We start from the raw sequence: 23871 nt of genomic DNA on the forward strand, positions 1-23871 counted from the left end.
GAGGCGGGGCACTTCCAGTAGTGCCCACTTCCCTCTTGGGGCACTGCCGATGAATTTCGGCCACGGGTGTCTTGTTTTGCACACTTTGTACAAAAAATAATAAATTGCAGGACAACAGAGTATTACAGTTTAAACTCTTTTAATGAAGCATCAGGTCTGTGATGTTACTCATAGCAGCACCGTGTGGACAAGATGGAGTCAGGACCCTCTGGGTGTTCTAAACAATAGCAGTCCTTACAGATGCCTGCAGGCCAATGACAACTCAGCATATGATCAAGTGAATATAATAGGTATTCCTTACAGATGCCTGCGGGCCAATGATAAATCAATATGCAAATGTTACATCCCCTTTCTTTTAAAAAGAAAAATGTTATGCATTACTTTTAAACCTTTCTTCTACCTAATGTTCTCGGTAGCATAAACATATAAGTAAACTCAGCATTTAACTAGCGCTGAAAACATCTCAACGTTTCAATAACGTTTTACAGTTTTTTTAGGGCAGTGATCCGCCTACACCCTTTGACAGTTCACAAGTCAAGGATAACTCTAGGCTTGACCTCTCGTCGGAATGACGGTGTTGTTCCTTGGTGTTCTGGAGGTGCCTGCGATTGCGGCAGTACACCTGTCCTTCTGGGGTGCGAACGTGATACGATCGCTCAGTGTCAGCTGGCTGGATGACGACTGCAGGCTTCCAGTAGCCATGCTCCTGGATTCTGACGGATTCTCCATTGTGCAGCGGCGGCAGTAGTCTAGCTGACCTGTCATAGTATCTCTTTTGGTGTTGTTGTCTCTGTACACGTTTTGCATGCACTTGTTTGCGGCTGATGACCTGCCAGGGCCTCTCTGGGATACGGTGAGGTATCATGGGCTCTTTGACATTTGATGGGCGGCGTTCTAGACAAATGGAACATTTTCTGACAATGTCCTCAATGTGTTTGCACATTCCAGGCCAAAACATAATGTCACGTGCTCTTTGTTTGCATTTTTCCATGCCCATATGTCCAGCATAAATTTTTGTCAACATCTCTTCTCTGAGACTGGTAGGAATGATGATTTTCTCCCCTTTGAAGACGATTCCGTTGATTTGTGACAGTTCGTCTCTGTGGTTCCAGAATTCAGATATGCTCTGAGGGCATTTCCTCCTTTCCTCAGGCCATCCTTCATGTATGACTTTGCTCAGCAGTGTGAGTTGTGCATCTTTCTCTGTTCTTGCTCGGATCTCCTTCAGTTTTGAGTCACTCACAGGTAAGCTGTTGTACACCATGTGCACCTCCATGTCTTCACTGAGGCTGCTGTCCTGGTAGCTAAAAGACTTTCTGGAGAGCGTGTCTGCGACAGGAATGTCTTTGCCTGGACGGTGAATGATTGTGAAGTCATACTTCTGTAGCTGAAGGATCATTCTCTGTTGCCTTGGTGGGGCTGTGGCTAGTGGTTTCCTCATGATTGACTCGAGGGGTTTGTGGTCGGATTCCACAATGACTTGTCGGCCATAGACGTATTGGTGGAAACGCTTACATCCAAACAGAATTGCATATAGCTCTTTCTCGATTTGAGCATAGTTGATTTCACTGTCTGTGAGAGATCTGGAAGCGTAGCCGATGGGCTTTCCTTCTTGCAGTAATACTGCACCTAGTCCGTACTTTGATGCGTCCACTTGTAGTCTGAGCTCTTTGTTGGGGTTGAAGTAGGCAAGAACTGGTCCTGGTTCTCTGGTGATTAGGTCTTTCATTTTCTGAAATGCTGTTTCGTGTTGTTTGTCCCACAGGAACTCATTGGATTGTTTGAGCAACTGACGCATGGGTGCGTTTATTTCGGAGAGGCTCGGGGCAAACTTGGCTAAGTAGTTAACCATGCCTAGTACTGTCTCTAGCTCTGCGCGGTTCTTCGGTGGCTCCATCTTCTTGATGGTGAAGATTTTCTCTGGATCCGGCTTAATGCCATCAGTTGAGAGGCGATGCCTGAAATAACTGATCTCGGTGGATCCGATTATGCTTTTCTCGGGGTTGAGCAGGATACCTTTCTCCCGTGATCTTTGTAGCATCGCACGGAGGTTCCTGTCATGTTCCTCTCTATTCCTGCCATAGATGAGGATGTCATCTACGATTGCGACTACTCCGTCGAGGCCTTCATAGGTTTCGTCAATCTTCCGTTGGAATTCATCCTGAGCTGAGATAAGACCAAATGGTAAATGCAGAAATCGGTAGCGTCCAAATGGTGTGTTGAACGTTGTTAGCTTAGATGACTCTTCCGTGAGCTTGATATTCCAGTATCCTGATCGTGCGTCCATTACACTGAAGTAACATGCTCCCACTAGCTTGGGTGTGATGTCATCTAGCGTTGGTAGAGGGTAGTGAGGGTGTTTGATAGCCTTGTTCAAATCTCTGGGGTCGAGACAGACTCTGAGATTGCCTGTACGTGGTTTCTCAACCACTACTAACGCGTTGACCCACTCTGTTGGTTCTGTTTCCCGGACGATGATTTCTGTATTCTCCATGCTCTGCAGCTCCTCCTTCAGGCGACTACGTAGAGCAAGGGGTATCCTTCTTGGTGGGCAAACCACAGGGGTTGCTGCTGGGTCAAGGTGAATAGTGCATTCACCTGGGAATAGTCCGATTCCTTTGAAAACATCAGCAAACTCTTCCATGACTGTCTGCTTCTCGACTGGTGCTGTCAATGATAGCACTAGCTTGATGAGGTCCATGTCTAAACATGCCTTTAGACCTAGCACTGGAGGTGCTTGAGTGTCAACAAGGTAAAAGTTCAACATCATGTCGCTTTCTTTGTACTTGCATTTCATCACGCATGTGCCTTTTACATTGAGCTGCTCACCCCCACAGCTGGTCAGTCTGCCTGAGGTGGGCTGTAGCTCACACTCATCCTTCAAGCTGTGATACTCACTCAGAGGAATTACATTAACCTGAGATCCAGTGTCTAGTTTAAACTTAAGCTCTTTGCCCTGTTTTCCTATCTCAATATCGGCATAGGCTTGCTCAGTCCCTGAAATCTGTTTTTTCTGTGACACAGAATCAATAAACAGTTCCTCTGCATTTGGCTCTCTATCTGGCATTTGGCTGTCACTCACTGTGTGTACTGTTTTTCCGAAAACAGTCTTGCAAACTTTAGCAAAGTGTTTCCGTTTACCACATTTAGTACATTGCCTTCCTTTGGCAGGGCAGTACTCCTTTTCTCCATGCCAGTTGTTTCCACAATATCCACAGTTTTTGAAGCGTATTATGTCTGTGTCGCCCATTTTTAGAACTCTCGCTGTTCTTTCTGTTCTGAAACACGCTCTCTGGGCAGTGTTCTTTGGTGTGTGTCTATTAACTGCGTGCACTGTCTGTTCACTCGAGCTGCTCGTGGCGCCGGTTATGGTTTTCAACTGTGCTTGGGCTATCTCGTGCGATCTAGCTATGTCCATAGCTTTGTCCAGTGTTAGCCCGGACCCAACATTCAAAAGTTTCTCTCTCACTTTAGCTGAATGTATTCCAAACACGATGCGGTCTCTGACCATCTCATCTTTATCTGCATATACACAGTCATTTACCAGCAGTTTTAATTCAGTCACGAACTGTTCAAGCGACTCACTAGCTCCTTGTACTTTCTCCTGAAACTTGTACCTAGCGAATATCGTATTTGTCTTGGGCATCACATATGCTTCAAAACGGTCAAAATAACTTTTCAGTACCTTTGCTTCATCCGCGGTGAGAGACCATGTGTTAAAAATGTCTCTCCCTTTTGCTTCGATCCACAGGAGTAGGTAGCTGCATTTTTCTTCCTCTCCGTTTCTTTTCAACGGACCTGAGAACATTAATTCCACGTGTTGCTTGAACTTGCACCATTCTCTATGTAAGTTCAAGGATCCCCAATTCATTCGAGGTAAGGGAGCTCCAACGATGTCCATTTCAAATCCCTGTTCTGACACCATGTCTTGTTTTGCACACTTTGTACAAAAAATAATAAATTGCAAGACAACGGAGTATTACAGTTTAACTATTTTAATGAAGCATCAGGTCTGTGATGTTACTCATAGCAGCACCGTGTGGACAAGATGGAGTCAGGACCCTCTGGGTCTTCTAAACAATAGCAGTCCTTACAGATGCTTGCAGGCCAATGACAACTCAGCATGTGATCACATGTGAATATAATAGGTATTCCTTACAGATGCCTGCGGGCCAATGATAAATCAATATGCAAATGTTACAGCGGGGGCACTAATTTTTTCAGGTGCTAAAAGTAGCGCCCCAGCGAAATTAGCACCCCCTTGTTCTCTACCGCCCACCCAAGTAATTAAAAAATTTTATTACTGAGATATCTTCACTGTTCTCCTCCCTCAGCCTCTGCACCAAATGACTTTGCATCCTCGGTGATTTCAAACTCCATCTCAATTCATCATGCTCTCTCTCCTTTGAGTTCACTAGCCTCCCTTCCTCCCTTAATCTCCCTCTCCATGTAAACTCCCCAACCCATATTCACGGCCACCCCCTCAACCTTGCCATCTCTCATGACCTCACTACTCAATGAATGGTAAGACCCTAGGAAAGACAGAGGATCAGAGGGACCTTGGTGTGCATGTACATAGATCCCTGAAGGCAGCAGAACCGGTGGATAAGGTGGTTAAAAAGGCATATGGGATACTTGCCTTCATTAGCTGAGGCATAGAATATAAGAGCAGGGAGGTTATGATGGAGCTGTACAGAACGCTGGTTAGGCCACAGCTGGAATACTGTGTGCAGTTCTGGTCGCCACACTATAGGAAGGATGTGATTGCTTTGGAGAGGGTGCAGAGGAGATTCACCAGGATGTTACCTGGGCTGGAGCGCTTCAGCTATGAAGAAAGACTGGACAGGCTGGGGTTGTTTTCCTTGGAGCAGAGAAGGCTGAGGGGGGACCTGATTGAGGTGTACAAAATTATGAGGGGCATAGATAGGGTAGATAGAAAGGAACTTTTTCCCTTAGTAGAGGGGTCAATAACAAGGGGGCATAGATTCAAGGTAAGGGGCAGGAGGTTTAGAGGGGATTTGAGGAAGGACTTTTTCACCCAGAGGGTGGTTGGAATCTGGAACTCACTGCCTGAAAGGGTGGTAGAGGCAGGAACCTTCACAACATTCAAGAAGCATTTGGATGAGCACTTGAAATGCCATAGCATACAAGGCTACGGACCAAATGCTGGAAAATGGGATTAGATTAGACAGGGCCTGATGGCCGGCGCGGACGCGATGGGCCGAAGGGCCTCTTTCTGTGCTGTATAACTCTATGACTCTATGACTCTACTCCCATCGTGTCAATTGCAGTTAAGGCCATCTCTGACCATTTCCTCGTATCACTCTCCACCATATCCCCCTTCCACCCCCTGTCAACCCTACTTTCTTCTGTGTCCGCCCCTGGAAAAAACTCTCTCGCAACTCTCTTACAACTGCACTTCTGAAATCCCAACTGTCCAGCCTTTGGCCCTCCATTCACCATGACATTTCTGCAGCTACCGAACTGCTCAACCACACCCTCACCACCACCTTTGATGCCCTAGTCCCTATTAAAACAATTACCCTCTCTCACCCTGGCCGTTCCCCCTGGTACGGCTCTCATCTTCGCTCCCTTAAGTCCAAGGGACGTAGATTTGAATGGATATGGCGGACAACTGGTTTAGCCATTCACCGCCAGATCTGGCTGGACCACATAAAGCATTATCGGTCCCTGCTCTCGTCTGCCAAAATTGCTCACTATTCCAGAATCATTCTGGAATGCAAAGATAAACCCCGGCTCCTATTCTCTACTGCTAACTGTCTTCTTAATCCCCTCTCCCTTGTCTCCTCCACCCTCACCTCCGATAACAAGTGTGAGGAGCTCATGGACTTCTTTGTCTCTAAGATTGAGACCATCAGTTTAGCTGCCTCTGCCACTTCCCTTCCTTCCCCTAGCCCACTGGGCAATACTTCCTCTAAGGTTCCCCCCTGCCCTAGCCCTGAACTCACCTCTTTCTCCAGTTTCTCTCCGATCTCCCCTCATGACCCCTCTGCGCTCATCTTATCCATGAGACCCATCTCCTGCTCCCTCGACCCTATTCACACCAAACTGCTGACCACCCAACTTCCTTTTCTGGCTCCCATGTTAGCTGATATTGTTAACAGTTCTTTCTCCTCAGGTACTGTCCCCCTCTCCCTCAAATCTGCCGTCATCACCCTTCTCCTCAAAAAAACAACCCTTGATTCCTTCCATTCTTGCAAACAACCGCCCCATCTCCAACCTCCCTTTCCTTTCCAAAGTCCTTGAACGTGTTGTCGCCTCCCAAATCCGTGCCCATCTTTCTCGCAATTCCATGTTTGAATCCCTCCAATCAGGTTTCCGCCCTTGCCACAGTACCGAAATGGCTCTCATCAAAGTCACAAAGGACATCCTTTGTGACTGTGACAAAGGTAAACTATCCCTCCTCGTCCTTCTTTACTTGTCTGCGGCCTTTGACATGGTTGACCACTCCATCCTTCTCCAACACCTCTCCACTGTGGTCCAGCTGGGTGGGACTGCACTCGCCTGGTTCCATTCTTATCTATCTAATTGTAACCAAAGAATTACCTGCAATGGCTTCTCTTCCCACTACCGCATCGGTACCTCTGGTGTCCCCCAAGGATCTATCCTTGGCCCCCTCCTATTCTCATCTACATGTTGCCCCTTGGTGACATCATCCGAAAACACAGCGTCAGTTTCCACATATATGCTGACGACACCCAGCTCTACCTCACTACCCCTTCTCTTGACCCCTCCACTGTGTCTAAATTGTCAGACTGCTTGTCCGACATCCAGTTCTGGATGAGCAGAAATTCCGAAGCCATTGTTTTCGGTTCCCGCCACAAACTCCGTTCCCTAGCCACCGACTCCATCCCTCTCCCTAACATCACCTAAAGGCTGAACCACACTGTTCGCAACCTTGGTGTCATATTTGACCCTGAAATGAGCTTCCGACCACATATCCGCAGCATAACAAAGACCGCCTACTTCCACTTCCGTAACATCGCCGTTGCCTCTCTTCATCCGCTGCTGAAACCCTCATCCATGCCTTTGTTACCTCTAGACTTGACTATTCCAGCGCACTCCTGGCTGGCCTCCCACATTCCACCTAACATAAACTTGAGGTCATCCAAAACTCGGCTGCCCATGTCTTAACTCGCACCAAGTCCCGTTCGCCCACCACCCCTGTGCTCGCTGACCTACATTGGCTCCCGGTTAAGCAACACCTCGATTCCAAAATTCTCATCCTTGTTTTCAAATCCCTCCATGGCCTCACCCCTTCCTATCTCTGTAATTTCCCTCAGCCCCACAACCCTCCCGAGATATCTGCGCTCCTCTAATTCTGCCCTCTTGAGCATCCCTGCTTATAATCACTCAACCTTTGGTGGCCATATTGCCAGGCCCTAAGCTCTGGAATTCCCTGCCTAAACCTCTCCGCCTCGCTACCTCTCTTTCCTCCTTTAAGACGCACCTTTAAACCTACCTCTTTGACCAACTTTTGGTCACCTTCCCTAATTTATCCTTATGTGGCTTGCTGTCAAATTTTTTGTCGCAAAATACTCCTGTACAGCGCCTTGGGATGTTTTACTACGTTAAAGGCGCTATATAAATACAAGTTGTTGTTGTCTTTGTGTGATTTTGCTTGGGGAAAGGACACAGTTCTATGAAACAAATCTGTTTTCGAAAGAATTCGAAGCGTTGTGATTTCCCATACAGCAGCGTCACACCAGTGTAGTAAATGTCACATATTAAATGCTATAATAACGTTTCCCCACCCCTCCCCATGAACTACTTCCGAGTGGGATAATTGCAAACAAATTTTACTGGGGGGAGGAAGGAGGCTACAACGACTAAATTATTCTCGTGGTTGTTACATAGATGACAATAAAAAGTAAACCCTTACCTCTTTGGGTTGAAGCAGTTTTACCCATTGTATGGCTCAAATACCACTTACCCTTTACATGTTGCCCTTGAATGAGCTGCTGCTCCATCTACATCTACACTCCTATGAGATGTTGCCAGCATGGGGATTCCCTCTTTTTGTTTTCTTGCAGTCCAGTGAATGAAAGCAAGGGAATGTGGATAGGAGGCAGGGCTAGTCCGCCATCCACAAAGATGTAAAACCTCTATTAAACTGCTCAGATGAGATTTGAAATTAGTGGCTCAAGTCACAGGGAGAGACCCCGTGGCTCATATATTTAACTGGTCACTGGTGCCTGCTACCTATATTTAAAAAAGGGCTGGAAGCTATCGGCCCATTAGTTTAACGTCAGTTATAGGCAAGTTGCTGGAAGTTATAAATAGAGGTGCATTGTATGATGAACTTGAAAGAGAAGTGGCAATTTAGGAGGCGCAGCATGGCTTCTGGAAGTCCTGTCTCACCAACTTAGATCACAGAATGGTACAGCACAAAAGGAGGCCTTTCGGCCCGTCCTGCCCGTGCTGGCTCGCCGAACAAGCTACCAATTAATCCAACTCCCCTGCTCTTTCCCCTTAGCCCTGCAAATTTTTCCTTTTTAAGTATATATCCAATTCTCTTTTGAAAGTTACTATTGAATCTGCTTCCACCACCCTGTCAGGCAGTGCATGCCAGATCATAACAACTCGCTGCGTAAAAAAATAAAATTGCCCTCATCTCCCCTCTGGCTTTTTTGCCAAATATCTGTGTCGCCTGGTTACTGACCCTCCTGCAGTGGAAAGAGTGTCTCCCTATCTACTCTATCAAAACCCCCTATAATTTTGAAAACTTCCATTAAATCGCCCCTTCACATTCTTTGCTCAAAGGAGAACAATCCCAGCCTCTCTGATTTTTTTCCTAAGAGCTTACAAAGTATTTTGTAATGATGGAAGCCCAGTAGATATTATTTAAGTAGATCTTCAAAAAGCTTTCAATAATGTGCTGCTCAAAAGGTTGCTCAGTAAGCTTGCGCCTTGTGGGATTGAACGAGGGCCTCCCCTCAGGCTGGTTGCCCAGCGTGCAGTCAGTCGATCATTGCTTGGAGGGGAAATCTACCACATGCAGCCTAGACTGAAAACAGTGCCGTTGTTTACGAAATATATACACTGATATTGTGGTTGCAGAGGTCATATTTTATTGGTTACATTAAAAATCCTGTTCTAGCAACAGGGCAAAAGAACAACTGAATCAAGAGCAGTGTGTTTTGTAGTTTAATTGGATCTATGGGGAATAAGGGTTTAGCAGGCTTACATAGGAACTGGAGCTGCATACAGATCCTGTCCGGGCAATGCATGTAATATTAATGTATGATGTATACTGGGAATTCAAAATGCTCATACAAGTCAAATTTACGTCAGTGTCATTTTGAGGTTCTTTGATAAAAAACCTGCTTTGATCTTGAATTATACATTAGATGCAGAGTCTACATGTACCCTGTCAAATTTTTCCTAAACTGGCAATTTCAAGGTGAAGTGGAATATATTTTTAACTTCTGTGTGACATGGGAAATTTATGGAAAGGTTAAGTACAGAAGTTATTGTAGCTTCTTTTTATAATAAAAAAAATCATTATCTATGGGACACGTGTTAGTATCACTCCATTAGCAATGTTAAAATAACCTTCCTGAGTCAGACTGTGGTAGAATTGTGCTGGTATTTTAGCAAAACTTATTGTTTTGTTTTTATACTTCCGCCTCTGACATTCTACCTCTCCCTCATGCCTTGTGTGTGTGTGGCCTGTAATTGGAACTGAAGCTCTAAGTGCGTGTCAAAGCAGAAAATAAAATAAATAAATAAATGAAAATATCCAGTTCAACTGTGCAGGCTACTCATTCCCTGTCACCTGCTCTCTTCCCATGTGTCACCTCAGTCCCTGAAGGAGATGGGTGAAAATGAGAGCAAAAACATAAATTAAAAAGGAGCAGGACTTTTGAAGAGAGAATAAATAAATAAAATAAAGCAGGAGAGTTGTTGGATGCCAATCATCCTGGCCCCAGGACATCGCTGCAGGAGTTCCTCAGGGCAGTGTCCTAGGCCCAGTCATCTTCAGCTGCTTTATCAATGACCTTCCCTCCATCATAAGGTCAAACGTGGTGCTGTTTGCTGCTGATTGCACACTGTTCAGCTCCATTCACAATTACTCAGATAATGAAGCAGCCCTATCCTCATGCAGAAAGAACTGGACAACATTCAGGCTTGGGCTGATAAGTGGCAAGTAACATTTGAGCCACACAAGTGCCAGGCACTGACTATATCCAACAAGAGAGAGTCTAACCACCTCCCCTTGACATTACCATTGCGGAATCCTCCACCATCAACATTCTGGGAGTTGCCATTGGCCAGAAACTCAACCGAGCCAGCCACATGAATGGCATGGCTGCTAGAGCAGGTCAGAGGCTGGGTATTCTGCAGCGAGTGGCTCACCTCCTGACTCCCCAAAGTCTCTCCACTATCTACAAGTTACAAATCAGGAGTTTGATGGAATACATGCCTGGATGAGTGCAGCTCCAACAACACTCAAGAAGCTCAACACCATTCAGGACAAAGCAGCCCATTTGATTGGCACTCCATCCACCACCTTAAACATTCACTCCCCCCACCACCGGCGTACTGTAGCTGCAGTGTGTACCATCTGCAAGATGCACTGCAGCAACTTGCCAAGGCTTCTTCGACAGCACCTCCCAAATCTGTGACCTTTACCACCTAGAAGGACAAGAGCAGCAGACGCATGGGAACACCACCACCTTCAAGTTCCCTTCCAAGTCACACACCACCCTAACTTGGACATATATCGCCATTCCTTCATCATCGCTGGGTCAAAATCCTGGAACTCCCTCCCTAACAGCATTATGCGAGCACCTTCACCACACGGATTGTAGTGGTTCAAGAAGAAGGCTCACCACCACTTTCTCGAGGGCAACTAGGGATGGTCAATAAATGCTGGCCTTGTTAGCGATGCCCATATCTCGAGAATGAATTAGGAAAAAGGGGAGGAAAACAGAGAGATAAAGCAGCGAGAGAGAGTAAAAGCAGTCAAGAGAGAAGAAAAAAAGAGGAAATACCAAAACTATAAGGAATGCAGAAGCAAAGAAAGGAAAGTTCAAGGAACTTTTTATTATGACTATTTGAAGAATAGATGTGCACCTGTCTCACCCAGTTTGTCACTCACCATTCGCATAACTGTACATTTTATCTTCACTGGCTGTACGCTTTTGTGACAGTGTTGTGACATTTGACTATATGGCTCATAGCAAGAATATAAAGAAGCTGCTTTGAAATTTTCTGTGATGTCTGCGTATACGACAGTTGTGAGCACAAACACTTGAAACAGACACAGATTCGCTTGCTATGCCAGCTACTGTGGAGGCCTCTGTTTGAGATACACAGCTCCCACAATCTACTGCTTTGGTAATACATGAATTATATTAAGACCATCCAACAGGAACTCAAAGCTTCTTAAATCCCTGTGCGCTGATATGGATCACCTTAAATCTGCTACAAGGGAGATAGCAGTTTGTTTGAGGAGGTGGAGAGTTGCTATGGTATGGAGACTGAGCAATTTGTAGATTTTGAGTAGAAAATAGTTTACCTGTTGCAGGTTTCAGAATGAATAGAGGACAGGTCTAGGTGAAATAATATTCACATTTTTGGGATCTCGGACCCCCTCATGATATATTTTGTTCTTAAACTCTTATCAGGACTGTTTGATGTAAAGACCTCTCATCTAACAGCAGATTACATGGATCATACTTAACACCTAAACTCACTTCAGTGAATTGTCGTAGACGTATGGTGGTCCAGTTGTCATTTTACCGAGTCAAAGAGAAAATCCTTTATCAACTATCTGAGATGGTGTGGAGATGCCGGTGTTGGACTGGGGTAGACAAATGTAAGAAGTCACACAACACCAGGTTATAGTCCAACAGTTTTATTTGAAATCACAAGCTTTCGGAGCGCTGCTCCTTCGTCAGGTGAAGTGGAGAGATGCATAAAGACACAGCTTATATAGTCAGAGAATAATGCCAGATGATTACAGGTAATCTTTCTAACTGCCATTTATCACACCTCGGCAGAGAGATAATCACAGCAGTCAAAGATGTGAATGGTGTCCAAACAGGTTAGTCAGGAAAACATTACATCAAAGAACAATGAGGTGGGGTCACAAGGGGTCAAATGTTGCAGATGCTGGGGTCTGTATGAAAAACAAAAAACAGACAAAAAAACATTTTTTTTTGCTGGAAATCACAGCAGGTCCGGCCGCATCTCTGTAGAGAGAACAAGCCAACGACGACTCAAGTCTGGATGACCCTACGTCAGGTGGGGTTACATGTAGCGTGACATGAACCCAAGATCGCGGTTGAGGCCGTCCTCATGAGTGCGGAACTTGGCTATCAGTTTCTGCTCTACGATTTTGCGTTGTCATGTGTCTTGAAGGCCGCCTTGGAAAATGCTTACCCGAAGATCGGAGGCTGAATGTCCTTGACTGCTGAAGTGTTCCCCGACTGGGAGGGAACACTACTGCCTGGCGATTGTTGCGCGGTGTCCGTTCATCCGTTGTCGCAGTGTCTGCATGGTCTCGCCGATGTACCATGCTCCGGGGCATCCTTTCCTGCAACGTATGAGGTAGACAACGTTGGCCGAGTCACATGAGTATGTACCATGTACCTGGTGGGTGGTGTCCTCACGTGTGATGATGGTATCTGTGTTGATGATCTGGCATGTCTTGCAGAGGTTGCCGTGGCAGGGTTGTGTGGTGTCATGGTCGCTGTTCTCCTGAAAGCTGGGTAATTTGCTGCGAGCGATGGTCTGTTTGAGGTTAGGCGGCTGTTTGAAGGCGAGTAGTGGAGGCGTGGGGATGGCCTTAGCGAGGTGTTCGTCGTCATCGATGACATGTTGAAGGCTGCGAAGAACATGGCGTAGTTTCTCCGTTCCGGGGAAGTACTGGATGACGAAGGGTACTCTGTTGGTTGTGTCCCGTGTTTGTCTTCTGAGGAGGTCTATGTGATTTTTTGCTGTGGCCCGTTGGAACTGTCGATCGACGAGTCGAGCGTTATATCCCGTTCTTACGAGGGCATCTTTCAGCATCTGTAGGTGTCCATTGCGTTCCTCCTCGTCTGAGCAGATCCTGTGTATTCGCAGGGCTTGTCCATAGGGGATGGCTTCTTTAACGTGGTTAGGGTGGAAGCTGGAGAAGTGGAGCATCCTGAGGTTGTCCGTGGGCTTGCGGTAGAGTGAAGTGCTGAGGTGTCCGTCTTTGATGGAGATTCATGTGTCCAAGAATGAAACCGATTTTGAGGAGTAGTCCATGGTGAGTTTGATGGTGGGATGGAACTTGTTGATGTTATCGTGTAGTCTTTTCAGTGATTCTTCGCCGTGGGTCCATAGGAAGAAAATGTCGTCGATGTACCTGGTGTATAGCGTTGGTTGGAGGTCCTGTGCAGCGAAGAAGTCTTGCTCGAACTTGTGCATGAAGATCTTAGCGTATTGGGGTGCGAATTTGGTCCCCATGGCTGTTCCGTGTGTTTGGGTAAAGAACTGGTTGTCGAAGGTGAAGACATTGTGGTCAAGGATGAAGCGGATGAGTTGTAGGATGGCGTCTGGAGATTGGCTGTTGTTGGTGTTGCGTACTGAGGCTGTCGCAGCGATGCCATCATCGTGGAGAATGAGGCTCCAGGAATTCTTCCACAAATCCCAAGATGTCAGCAGCGAACCCAATGAGACAACCAATGATCCGGAACAGCAGGCAGAGGGATCCGCAGTGCAGCAATCGTCATACAGAACAGAGCGGACTATTGCAAAGAAGCATACCGACAACTGGACAACCAGGAACACTACAGACAGTTACCCGCAGATCCGACCAAAGAACACACCCGCCAACTCAACAGACTGATCAAGACCTTCGATCCAGACCTTCAAAGCATCCTACGCGCTCTCATCCCACGAACTCCCCGCGTGGGAGACTTCTACTGCCTCCCAAAGATACACAAAGCCAACACACCCGGACGTCCTATCGTATCAGGCAACGGAACCCTGTGTGAGAACCTCTCTGGATACGTCGAGGGCATCCTGAAACCCATCGTACAGGGAACCCCCAGCTTCTGTCGCGACACTACAGACTTCTTACAAGAACTCAGCACCCACGGACCAGTTGAACCAGGAACACTCCTCGCCACGATGGACGTCTCGGCACTCTACACCAGTATCCCCCACAATGACTCTTTCTTCTTCGGTTGCTGCACTGCGGATCCCTCTGCCTGCTGTTCCGGATCATTGGTTGTCTCATTGGGTTCGCTGCTGACATCTTGGGATTTGTGGAAGAATTCCTGGAGCCTCATTCTCCACGATGACGGCATCGCTGCGACAGCCTCAGTACGCAACACCAACAACAGCCAATCTCCAGACGCCATCCTACAACTCATCCGCTTCATCCTTGACCACAATGTCTTCACCTTCGACAACCAATTCTGCTGTGGCTGGGACATCAGCAAAGTAGAGGGTGTTTTATTCTACGTCTATCGTTTGCTATATTTGACCTGAGAGTGCATGAAATGAGAGAGTATTCTATTTCCCATCACCTTCATGAGCACAGAAATTGACCAATTCAATTTTAAGAGAACCTAACTTCTTGATATGCCAAAATCAGAGAAACGAGAGCTGATGGTAATTGCCCTTTACAGGAGCTTGTTGGTGTTGAGCATTTGCTGCTCCCTAGTGGCTTCCAGTCCAGCGTAATGTCTGATGCTGTAATAACGCAAATCGTATCTGCAGTGAGTCTTTAAGTTCTCAGCCAGACTTCTTTGATAGGGCACCTTCCCTCAGGGGGAAAAAGCAGATTCAGCACAACCTTTAATAAGTGGCGTGGTAGCTGAATCATTGAATGGAACTAATACCATAAGTCTCGTCAGTGCTTATGATTCCTTCAAAGTAAGACTTTTATATTGCTCTTATTTTTCTGTTACTTCTTTTGTTCAAAATACATATTTTATAAACCATTACTGAGGAGGAGAAACTTTTTTTAAAATTTGTGTTCATTAAGGTGAGACATATTAGTGATGGGAAATAGAACACTTTCTAATTTTTGCGTCCATAACATAAGGAATAGGAGCAGGAGTAGGCCATTTGGCCCTTCGAGCCTGCTCCGCCATTTAATGAGATCATGGCTGATCTTCTACCTCATCTCCACTTTCCTGCACTATCCCCATATCCCTTGATTCCCTTAATATTCAAAAGTCTATCAATCTCTGTCTTGAATATACTCAACGACTGAGCCTCCACAGCCCTCTGGGGTAGAGAATTCCAAAGATTCACCACCCTCTGAGTGAAGAAATTTCTCCTCATCTCAGTCCTAAATGGCCGACCCCTTATTCTGAGACTGTGACCCCTGGTTCTAGACTCCCCAGCCAGGGAAAACACCCTCCCTGCATCTACCCTGTCAAGCCCTGTAAGAATTTTGTATGTTTCAATGAGATCACCTCTCATTCTTCTAAACTCTAGAGAATATAGACCTAGTCTACTCAATCTCTCCTGATCCAGTATCTCTATAGCCACCTCGTTCAAAACCCTAGGATGCAGGCCATGAGGCCCAAGGGATTTATCGGCTTTCAGTCCTAATAATTTCTCCAGTACTATTTTTTTTACCAATACTAATTTGTTTCAGTTCTCTACTAGTTCCGGGAAGTTTTTTGCGTCTTCTTCCGTGAAGACAGACACGTTGGCTGGGATCGTACCTGAAGAGGCGTGTTGGGGGCGGGACTGCTGCCTTTCGGGTTCTAGTCCCGCCCCCAGCAACGTCTGACGCACAGACGCTATTTTGCGTCAATTGACCTTGTTAAGCCTGCCCTGCGGGCTTGCCGGCCAATTAAGAGAAAGCCGGTGTCAGCCTGCTGGTTTTCTTAAAGGGGCCACCACCATTTCTTTTTGACAGCTGATTTTTTCAGTGTTTGACAGCATTGAGTTGCTGCAAACACTGACAATCACTGTACAAAGGTGAGCCCTTGCATCCAGGCTCTCCAGTGACTCTCTCCTTAGGCTAAAACAGATGGCAGCTGCAGGTGAGGTTACAGAAGCAATCTGTCACTGGTGAGAGAGGTTCTTCCAATGAGGTGGGACCACACAAACACTTCAAAGCTTGTCAGGTACAGAAAATTCTAAACACATTAAAAACGACTTTCCCAACATTTTCTTACCTTTGCAACTCACCAGAGTCCCACTGGATCCTTCACACCGCTTCTACAGCTGTCATCTATACACAAACATTACAGTAAACCCACAGCACGCCACACTTACCCTGGCAGGGTTTACCGACATCGGGAAGCCCGCAGTAGAAGTGTCAAAATTGGAAAAAGCCTCTTAACTGCCTGTTAACTACCTGTTAATAAGCCATTAAGTGGCTATAAGCCTCTTCCCGCCACCAGGAGTCGGGTCCCTGCGCAAATCGGGGACCCGATTCCTGGGAAGATTGATTGGAGGCGGGTTGAAAGTGGGTTCGGGACCCGTTGCCAATCTTTTTGATTTTGCCAGCAGTCCCACCTCCAAACCCGACCCCTGAGCGCCGGCAAAATTGCCCCCAATATATATGTTTAATTTCTTTGCCATTTCCTTATTCCCCATTATAATTTCTCCTGTCTCAGTCTGTAAGGGACCCACATTTACTTTTGCTAATCTTTTCCTTTTTACATACCTATAGAAGCTTTTACAGTCTGTTTTTATGTCTCTCATTAGTTTACTCTCATATTCTATTTTCCCTTTCTTTATCAATTTCTTGGTCCTCCTTTGCTGAATTCTAAAATCCTCCCAATCCTCAGGCTTACTACTCTTTTTGGCAGCAATATAAGCCTCTTCCTTTGATCTAATACTATCTTTAACTTCTCTTATTAGCCACGGTTGGACCACTTTTCCTGTGGGGTTTTTGTGCCTTAAAGAAATGTATTTTTGTTGTAAATTATGTATTAATTCTTTAAATGCTAGCCATTGCTTCTTTACCATCATACCTTTTAATGTAGTTTCCCAATCTACCTTAGCCAACTCGCCCCTCATACCTATGTAGTTTGCTTTCTTTAGATTTTAAGACCCTAGATTCGGATTTAACAATCACTTTCAAACTCAATATAAAATTATATCATATTATAATCACTCTTCCCTAAAGGCCCCTTTACTGCAAGTTTATTAATTAACCCTTTCTCATTGTTCCTCAATATACTGATCTAGAAAACTATCTTGCATACATTCCATGAATTCGTCCTTCACACTATTACTGCAAATTTGGTTTGCTCAGTTTATATGTAGATTAAAGTCCCCCATGATTACTGTATTACCCTTGTTACATGTGCCTCTAACTTCCTGATTTATACTCTGCCCTACATTACAACTACTATTTGGGGGCCTATAAACAACTCCCACCAATGTTTTCTGCCCTTTGCTGTTTCTTAGCTCCACCCAAACTGATTCTATTTCTTGATTTTCGGAGCTAAGATCCTTTCTCTCTACTGTCTTTATCCCATCCTTTATTATCAGATATACCCCTCTTTTTCCATTTTGCCTATCTCTTCTAAAAGTTAAGTATCCTGGAATATTTAGTTCCCAACCTTGGCCACTTTGCAACCACGTCTCCGTTATGGCTATTGGATCAAACCTGTTCATTTCTATCTGCACTATTAATTCATCTATTTTGTTGTGAATGCATTGCACATTCAGATATAGTGCCTTTAGCTTTGACTTATTTCTATTTTTCCCTGGTGTCACCTTAGTCACTGATGCCTTATTACCTTTGTTACTCTCTCTGTCCCTTCCTGATCCACTCTGCTTATTTTTACCCAAAACTCTACTCTGCTCTCGAGCCTTGACATTTCTCTCACTGCTTTTAAATTTACACTTTCCTGAATCCTGCCCACCACCCCCTTCATTAGTTTAAAGCCCTGACTACTGCCCTAGTTATTCAGTTCGCCAGGACACTGGTCCCAGCCCAGTTTAAGTGGAGCCCGTCCCAAAGTAACAGCTCCCTTTTTTCCCAGTACTGGTGCCAGTGCCCCATGAACTGAAACCCCTTCCTCCCACACCACTCTTTGAGCCATGCATTTAACAATCTATTTGTCCCTATGCCAATTTGCGCGTGGCTCTGGTTCATGCCAGAGATTATTACCTTTGAGGTTCTGCTTTTTAATTTGGATCCTAGCTCCTCAAACTTCGTCAGCAGAACCTCATTCCTAGTTCTACCTATGTTGTTGGTTCCTACGTGGACCATGACAACTGGATCCTCCCCCTCCCACTCCAAGTTTTTCTCCAGCTGCGAGGAGATGTCTTTAACCCTGGCACCGGGCAGGTAACACAACCTTCGGAACTCTCGGTCGTGGCTGCAGAGAACAGTATCTACCGCCCTGACTATACTGTCCCCTACCACAACTACATCCCCTACCACAACTACATTCCCTTTCACTCCCCCCACTTCAATGGCCTCCTGCACCATGGTCAGCTTGCTCATCCACCCTGCAGGCTTTCCCCTCATCCACACAGGCAGCAAGAACCTCATACCTGTTGGACAAGGGCAAAGGCTGAGTGAGGCTCCTCCAGCACTGCACCTGGGGTCCCCTTACCTGCCTGAGTTGCAGTCACACCCTCCTGTCCCTGTCCACTAACCAGACCTGTACCACTACCTAACCTAAGGGGTGTGGCTGCCTCCGGGATCAAAGTGTCCAGGTAACTCTCCCCATCCCTGATGCCCCGCAATGTCTGCACCTCAGACTCCAGCTCAAAAACTCTGAGCTGAAGTTCCTCAAGATGCAGGCACTTACTGCAAACGTGGTTGTCCAGGATCACAATGCTCTCCACAAACTCCCACATGCTGCAGTTGCGGCACACCACCTGCACTGCCATCCCTATATGACCTTGTTTTATTTAATTAAATTTGTAATTAGGTAACTTAGTTTACAGTGTAGTTTCTTGACTACTTACTTCATCTAGCTTAAGTTAAGGGTACTGAAATTAAATATCTACTTGTAACACAAAGCACTACAAATAGTGTAGGCAAAAAGCAACAACTCCTTCCCTTTCTTCTCCGAATTCCCACTCTTTCCAAATTCCCAAATAAAACACTCCCTGTTTATAGTAATCTGGGATGTAATGTTTAAGTTATCCACCAGATGGAGCCAAATATTAAGGGTTCACATTCACCAGTATTTAAGGTAATGGGTCATGTATTCAATGTCCTGGTACACCAGTTAATACGGTAATGTGGCATTGCATTATGGGTATGACTCAGAGGTTGATCCTCCATCTTGTGCTCGTGCAATGAGAATTGTGCCTGGCCTCCAGCTTGTAAGAGATATGTTCCTCTGCTACACCGTATAAATAAACAGTTGGGTTTATTTCCTAATATTTCGCTTCTCTCAGTTTCTGACCTTACCACTCGGATATCACACTGTTCAAGGCCACTCCGTTTAATTCCACTCTGTGCAGACCACACAGTCGAACATGGCTGATCTTCTACCTCAACTCCACCTTCCCTTAATTCCCTTAGTTACCAAAAATTTATCAACCTCTGTCTTGAATATACTCAATGACTGAGCATCCACAGAGAATTCCAAAGATTCACAACCCTTTGAGTGAAGAAATTTCTCCTCATCTCAGTCCTAAATGGCCAACCCCTTATTCTGTGACAGTGACCCCGTGTTCTAGATTCCCCAGCCAAGGGAAACATTTTCTCAGCATTAACCCTCTCAAGCCCCTTAAGAATTTTATACGTTTCAATGAGATCACATCCAGTGTCAGCATCATTGGTTAGATATAATACAGATTGGGTGCAGAGTAAAGCTCCTTCTACTCTGCTGAATAATGTGCCTCAGCCCCCGCCTCAGAAGAATACCTTCTAATAATGTTTCCCTTTTCCGCACCAATCATCCTGTATTCTATCTGAGTGAGATTTAGGCCACGATTTTCGGCTTGTATGGGAAATGGTCGGGTTTCCCCGAATGTGGGGTTACTGACACACGTAAAAAAGTGTCAGCCAGCTCCACGCAATTTTCCCTCAAGTGGCCAATTAATTCCCAGCATGTGGGAAGCCTTGCTAATTGTCCAATTCGAGTCAGAAATCCCCACAGTATGATGTCATCATTCGTGGTGCTTTCAAGGTCCATAGCAAGCACTGCATCCTCTGAAGGCTTCCAAACAAACCATACAGGATGGCAGAGGAGCCTGCAGCAGCTGTGGCCAGTGCCAGACCCCAAGCTGCCTCCAAATTCGACGAGGCTTCACTGCAGGCATTATTGGATGGGGTTAGGGCCCACAGGGAGGTCCTCTTCCCTAGGTCAGGGAGGAAGAGGCCTCCCACTGAGACCAATGCTGCATGGATGCAGGTGTCAGCAGATGCCAACTCGCTGGGAGTCACCAGAAGAACCTTGGCATTACATCTTTAACTCCTTCCTTTACTCCCCCACAGTACCATCCAGAGCCCCCGTCCTCACTGTGGAGGAGGAAGAGGCTGTGCAGCCAGACTCCTCAGAGGAAGCTCCAACCTCTGAGGGTGCAGCGTCAGCAGAAGTAAGCGCACCCAGCACCAGCGCAGAAACTCACACCTCGGGGGGACCTTCGGGACATAGAGTAGTGTTGTCACCTGGTGTATCACAGCTCACAAGTGAGCCTCAGCAGATTCTGGAGACAGGGACAGCAGTGGAGAGTCCTCGTCGGAGGGCGCAGGACTCTGCCAGCTCAGCTCAGCTGCGCTGCATGTCGACCCTCTGCCTCTGGGTCCATCCGCAAGAGAAGAGGTGATGGATCTCCATGCACAGATGCAGGAGTCTCTGGCAGGTTTTGTCTCCAGGGTCGCTGCGAGTGTGGAGCGAATGGCGGAGCCCATAGCGACCATGAGCAGAGCCTTTGTGGAGTCATTGGCGCATGAACGCATCACCATGGAAAGGTTGGCAACCTCCATGGAGGAGATAACTCGTCAGGGTACGGAAAACATGGTGAGTGCTCATAGAGAATAACATCTCTTGAGGAGCGTTGGCCATCTGTTGAACAGAGAAACCAGATCCTCATGGAAGTCCTTCTGAGTAGGACTGCCAGTGCAGAAACGGGTCCCCATTGCCACCTAAAGCGCAGCAAGGTGCTCTCAAGCCACTTCCAAGCGCTGGCCCCTTCTGGCCTGTGCAGCTTCAGGTCAGTGAGCAGCAGCCTGGTGCACCTGTTGCTGATCCTGCTGTTCCTGGTTCTGCGGCTGCCGCCTCTGCTGCTGGAGATCCTCTAATGGCAAGAAGGGAAGGGAAAAAAGGCATCCCATGCTTCTCGTAGATGCCTCCGCTGAGGAAGCGCTGAGTGAGGGTGGCGAGAGGGGCTTTCCAGGAGATTGCATTGGAGAAGTGTGTGAGGCTCCAACCTTCCACAGCTGTGCCTAAGCCTTGAAGAAGTAGCCCCAAACCTGCAACAACAAGGTCCTTCAACATACAAGTGCTTAAATCGCAGCTTCTCCTGACCTGCAGCTGACAGCAAGCAGGCAGGCAAGCTTCACGCCAGGTCTCAGCAGCGGGGTTCCCCGCAGGCATGTTTTTTTTTTAAAACTGAGATCACAGAAACCCCACAGTGCAGATAGAGGCCATTTCGGCCCATCGAGCCTGCACCGACACATATCCCACCCGATCCCCGTAACCCCTACACCAACACATATCCCACCCTATCCCTGTAACCCCATGTATTTAATCCCCCTAACACTAAGGGTCAATTTATCATAGCCAAATCAACCTAACCCGCACATCTTTGGACTGTGGGAGGAAACCGGAGCACCCGGAGAAAACCCACGCAAACACGGGGAGAATGTGCAAACTCCACACAGACAGTCGCCCGAGGCCGGATTCGAACCCGGGTCTCTGGCGCTGTGAGGCAACAGTGCTAACCACTATGCCACCGTGGGGAAAGCCCCAAAGTCGCAACAGCCCCGGAAAATTGACTTCAACAAGGTGATTATTGGTAATTAGTGTGCCGACGACCAGTCCCGCCAGCGGTGGCCGGGACTGAAGCGGGTCGCGGGGAAACGGCGGTCCGAAAGTCGGACGGGGCGGGGAATCAGGCGGGGGGGACCCGACCCGCTTTTTCACTGATTTTCGGCCCCTGGCCGCCTGAAAAGCCGCCCGACGGCGGCCAGGAAATTGACCCCTTAGTGTCAAATTGCCAATATAGCACAAAATCGAATCTCAAGGCAGCAGAACAAGAGGACAGTTCAAGATTATGATAAGCCAATTTAGGATAGATGTCAGGAAGCATTTTACATAGAAGGTGAACAATAACTGAAACAGTTTGTATGAATGGTGGTTGAGATCAGGGCATTAGACACATTTAAGAAGGCGTTCGATACTGTTGTGGGTAGTTGGTATTTTGGAAGGATGAGATCAAATCGACTGAAGCAGACTTCATCATTAAGGTCTGGAGAGAGCATTATTGATGAACTCTAGCTTAGCATTGGCTCCTTTAATTCAGCGAAGGAACACCAATAGTTTAAAAAAAAATCAGCGATACTCACAGCAATCATGCCCCAGCCTAATTCAATGCTATGTTGTGGTGACTTATCACTTGTTGCCAAGCGTTATGCTTGAGGGTAAAGCTAAGCGCTCAATTAAAACACAACCATGCTGTGTGATTTATTCAGATATGTATGTGACCAGCAAACTTTTAAATTGAACACGTAGTTATGTAAATTCTGCTTCGCTCAGGTTCCTATTGTTATTGGCTTGCTCATTTTAAAACGTTTTTGATTGATATGAGTTTTTGAAAAAGTAAGAGGCTTTCAGAAATCTTCAGAGTAATTGTGCTTAACATAGAAACATAGAAGATAGGAGCAGGAGTAGGCCATTCGGCCCCTCGAGCCTGTTCCGCCATTTAATGAGATCATGGCTGATCATCCAAATTCAGTACCCTGTCCCTGCTTTCTCACCATATCCCTTGATCCTTTTAGCCTTAAGAAATATATCTAACTCCTTCTTGAATATATTTAATAAGTTGGCCTCAACTGCCTTCTCTGGTAGAGAATTCCACAGGTTCACCACTCTCTGGGTGAAGAAATTCCTCCTCATCCCAGTCCTAAATGGCTTACCCCTTATCCTTAGACTGTAACCCCTGGTTCTGGACTCCCCCGCCATCAGGAACATCCTTCCTGCATCTAGTCTGTCGAGTCCTGTTAGAATTTTATAAGATTCAATGAGATCCCCTCTATTCTTCTAAACTCTAGCGAATATAAGCCAAATCGACTCAATCTCTCTTCAAACGTCATTCCTGCCATCCCAGGTATCAGTCTGGTGAATCTTCGCTGCACTCCCTCCATGGCAAGAATATCCTTCCTCAGATAAGGCGAACAAAACTGCACACAATACTCAAGGTGTGGTCTCACCAAGGCCCTGTTCAACTGCAGCAAAACATCCTTGCTCCTATACTCGAATCCTCTCGCTATGAAGGCCAACATACCATTTGCCTTCTTAACCGCCTGCTGCACCTGCATGCTTACCTTCAGTGACTGGTGCACAAGGACACCCAGGTCTCGTTGCACTTCCCCTTTTCCCAATCTATTGCTGTTCAGATAATAATCTGTCTTCCTGTTTTTGCCACCAAAGTGGATAACCTCGCATTTATCCACATTATACTGCATCTGCCATGCATCTGCCCAATCACCCAACCTGTCCAAATCATACTGGAGTTTCTCTGCATCCTCCTCACAGCACGCACGCCCACCCAGCTTTGTGTCGTCTGCAAACTTGGAGATATTACATCTAGTTCCCTCGTTTAGATCATTAATATATATTGTGAATAGCTGGGGTCCTAGCACCGATCCCTGTGGTACCCCACTAGTCACTGCCTGCCACTCGGAAAAAGACCCGTTTATTCCAACTCTTTGCTTCCTGTCTGCCAACCAGTTCTCTATCCAAGTCAGTACCTTACCCC

General features: G+C 46.4%; 1 protein-coding gene across 1 annotated transcript in view; it reads left to right on the forward strand.

Annotated features, from left to right (window-relative positions):
- LOC147121021 (ALK tyrosine kinase receptor-like) overlaps nt 1–23871 on the forward strand; it is a 970192-nt gene that overhangs the window by 637545 nt on the left and 308776 nt on the right. The gene's annotated exons all lie outside the window — the stretch shown is intronic.

This window comes from Somniosus microcephalus, chromosome 3, assembly GCF_052327205.1.
Source record: "Somniosus microcephalus isolate GS21.2 chromosome 3, FLI_Smic_1.0, whole genome shotgun sequence".
NCBI lineage: Eukaryota > Metazoa > Chordata > Chondrichthyes > Squaliformes > Somniosidae > Somniosus > Somniosus microcephalus.